Below are 4298 nucleotides of genomic sequence, written 5' to 3'. Positions count from 1 at the left end.
TTGTGTTTGGATGGATAACCATTGCCTACGTACCTTTACAGGATCAAAACCTCGTAGTTCGGCTAAAAGATTTCCAAAAAGTAAGTGGATTGATTTTAAACAAAAGCTCTAAGGTCTTTCATTATCCACGGGAGAAAACTCAACCTATACAACCACAAGTCCACCATGTGAGAAAAGCTTCAACTTGCTAGTGAGGGACCATGCCCTATAATAAGCAAGGAAGTCTTACAATTCAATCACTAAGGACAAAAGGTGAGATTCACATCAACCACTAAGATAATTGAGATCTATGGCTAATGTATGAAAACTTATCAAGAATGGACAAAGCCACAAAACAATTGAATGAGTGAAATTAATCAATTAGAATTATTCACAAAAAGATGGTCAAAGTATGATTAGAATTCAATTCAGAAGAAGTATTATGAAAATGAAGTTTGAAAATCAAAGGCTTAAGGCCTAGGTTTCTAATTTGAAAACAGATGAAAATGTTTGCACAAAGTTTCTGGTTTGAGTTAACATGCAAATGGAGGTTTAAAGAACAAAAAGGTGGGAGGTTAAGGGATGCAAAAATTCTTAATTGTTCACCTCTTGAGATCATATGTAGATGATCCAAGTGATTCCTTTGGAATAGGAAACAGGCAAAGCAAATAAGCAAGTAAAACATGGTGTCAGAGATAGCCAAAATAAATGGATACCAGATGCCAATCAATGGACTTACACTAGTCTCCCAAAACAAAGATAGATATCGGATGCCAATCAATGGACTTATACCAATCTCACAAAACAAAAATGGATACCGGATGTCAATCAATGGACTTACACCAATCTCCGAGGAATGATCATAGGAAACAACTACCAATAGTTGGACTTACAATTGACTCCTCACAAGAAACAAATAACAAATGCAATAAGAAAGAGGAAACAAGTTGCCAATAAATGGTCTTACACTCGACTCCTAGGAAATGGGATGCCAATCAATGGTCTTAGTCCCAATTCCTACCAGATCATAGGAAACAACTGCCAATAAATGGACTTACAATTGACTCCTCAATGGACAAAACAAAATGTCACAAAATATGAACAATGATCATGAAATGATATACAAGTAATGAAAACAAATGCACGAAGGCACACACCAACAATTATGCACATATGGGCAAACAACAACAAGCAACCAATTAGCACACACTATACACAATCAATGGGCTCAAGCAAGGTTAGGCTTCAGAAGCAAGTCAACTGGAATGGGGTGTTTTGAGCTCTTAACCCTAACATTGAGAGTTAGGGTGAAGCAGATGAAATGGAGATGAGGGTTATGCCTCATAGCTCTTATCCCTGGCCTGGCAGAGCTTTAATCAATAGAAAGTGTGGGAGTTCAGAATGTAGGAACTCTTCTCCACAAATGACTGACTCTATGGACATGATTTTGGGTTTTTATTCACAATGCATCAACACATGGTGTGAGCAAGATGAATGACACACTGATTAGCAGGGGATGGGTTACACATCCCTTTTATCTGCCAATTGCCTCTTAAGAGGACTTTACTTGCTTGGCACAAAGATAAACAAACAAAAACATGGCCTCTTAAGGAGGGCTTCAGACAGGTGCCTGCCAATAACAGCAGGTCTTCCAGACTACATGAAGATTAGGGATTATACCTAAGTGGTATGCCAACCACAAGCAAAAGCAAAGCAAAGTTCAAATGAACTTAAAGCAACTTAGGTACCTGTGTAAACAACTAAACAAATCAGTACAATATTCAGACCAACAGACAACAGTCAATAACAAACAGACAATCCCAATGTACAAAGTATAAGCCATGAGGCAAACTCAAATGAGTTATCATCAACCTACAAAACAGCAAATGTTAGAAATCAAAAGCAAATATCAACATTCAAATGATGAAGCTACATTAACCATGGAATTTGGATGCTTGAACCTGAAATTCAAAGCTCACATGTAAGTCCAAACCACTAGGTCAAAGCCTAGGGTCAAAGGTGAAGAAAAAATTTAAAACAGGAGCTGAAATTCAACACAATGCAACTTCAAACACATATTAACATGTCCTAAAAAGGCTCACAACAAAATCATCAAGCAAGGCCATGTATCAAGCAAAAGAAGCCAAAGACAATTTCAAAGCTCATATATGATCATCATGGATGAAAATTTCAAATCAAAACAGAAATGATACAAATAATTCTGGAAAAATTCATGAGCATTCAACACATCCAATCCAATCATCATACAAAAAATTAGAAGCATCCAAGATCATTTGGCATGGAAATTAAATGGTACAAGTTGAACAACCAAATGTGTGACACAAATTGTCACACCATGTTAACACATACACAAAACAAGAATGGAGCATGGGAAAAATGTCAAACCAGATCCAAAACATCCATCAATGTGTATAGAATCATCATGTAAAATTTCATGTCCATTCGACTAAAATCAAGCATTTCACAATAGAAAGAGTAAGACAAGGTCACAAATGCACATATGATCAAAGATTCTAGCACCAATCAAAATCTAGCCATGCACAACTTTAAAATTTAACATCATTAAATTCTAGACATCCTAAGGATCATGTAGCAAAAAACCAGGCATTTTTTGGATCATTTTTCAATTTGTTATGATTTTTTAAATTTGGAAAAAAAATAAAAATCAAATATGAACATGTAGCATGTGAAATGGAGGGAAATGCATAAAACATGAGGCAATTTGAAAATGTGGCAGCGCTGGGAATCGAAGCCGGTTGAATTTCAAATGTGAAGCGCGCCACACCAAAGCGGTGTCATTTTGCCTGTCACCCTAGCGCTGCCCAAAATCCGTCGCTAACTATGAAGGATTCGTCGCTAACACATGAACATTCATCATCTTCATCATGAAGAAGATGAAGATTCATACGCCAATTTCCAGAAAATCCAGAAACGTCCAGAATTGAACAAAAAGCATACCAAACGAATCCTCATGCAATATAAAGCACGGATCAACAAACACTTAAGCATAAATCATCAAGATCTAAGAGAATCGAGCAAAACATTTTTGGTGCATCAAACTTCAACCATCCATAACTCAGTGAATAATGCTCCATTTTTCAAGAAATTTCTACCAGAATCATCAGGAACACGAGATCTACAAGAATATATGCATGGATTACAAAATTAAAAGTTTCGAAAATTGACCTCTTGAACAGCAGAATCTTGGAAATGCACGATCCACAGCTTGTATTGATCCAAATCCAGTCCAGAATGCTTGTGATGATGTTTGATGAAGAAAAGGAAGCTTGAACACGTGTAGATCTAGCTTAATTCTGAATTTCCATCTTTAACTTCATGAGCTTCAACTGCTTGATTCTTGCACGAATTCAACAAACCAACACTTGATTCACATTATAATCAACTCACTGATCATGAATCTTTAACAAAAACAAGGTGTTATGTTGAAGAATTTTGAATTTTGATTTGAAGAAATTTTTGGAGGGAGATGAAAACTAGATCTAGAAATGGTGAATTGTGATTAACCTCCCTCAAATTCTGTTATGTTTAGGTATATATATGCCTTCTTAATCACCTTGCTAATCCATGATTAATTTGGTTAATGAAAATAAGGTGTTTTGCAAAAAATAAAAATTGCATGGTGCATGTACTAATTACACGTGAACAGTAGCATTCCCTTCATCAAAGTCACTTAAAATCATCTTTTAAACTCATTGGCAATGGTAGAAAGTCCATACAATGCACCATTTTTGAATTTTGCAATTTCCCTCCAAAAAAGGCATGGAATAGCAAGTGATCATGTGATGACATTTTATGTAATGTGATGCATGGTTTGGAAATTAGAGGTCATGAGGAGCAAAATGCAAAAAGAACCACCAATTTTGGAGTTATGGATCAAAAGATATGGCCATTTGAAGTTCCATGCACACTTGGCAATGATTTGATCATATCTCCTCACCCACACATCAGCTGCTCAAGATCTTGGACATTTTGGAAATGGGAGAGAAAGATATACAACTTTCATGTTCAACAAAATTTCATTTGAAGCTTTTTTGATGATGTAAGATTGAGTTGAAGTTGGTCCAAAACCCTTCCATTTTTGGAAATTTAAAATTATGGGTCACTTTCCGTTTTGGGAAATTTTTGACTTGACCTCAATTTCTTCAATGTGAGTGTTTGAAATGTTAAATGAGACTTGTTTGAACATGAATGAAGTATTTCTAATCACTTCCCACCTCCAAATCCACAGTTGACTTTGCAGTTGACTTTTTGGGTCTTTAGATGACCTGGAAATGTCC

The sequence above is a fragment of the Lathyrus oleraceus genome, chromosome 5 (genome assembly GCF_024323335.1).
Source record: "Lathyrus oleraceus cultivar Zhongwan6 chromosome 5, CAAS_Psat_ZW6_1.0, whole genome shotgun sequence".
In the NCBI taxonomy this organism is placed as follows: domain Eukaryota; kingdom Viridiplantae; phylum Streptophyta; class Magnoliopsida; order Fabales; family Fabaceae; genus Lathyrus; species Lathyrus oleraceus.
The sequence above is the reverse complement of the archived record's forward strand: the minus strand, read 5'-3'. Positions refer to the sequence as shown.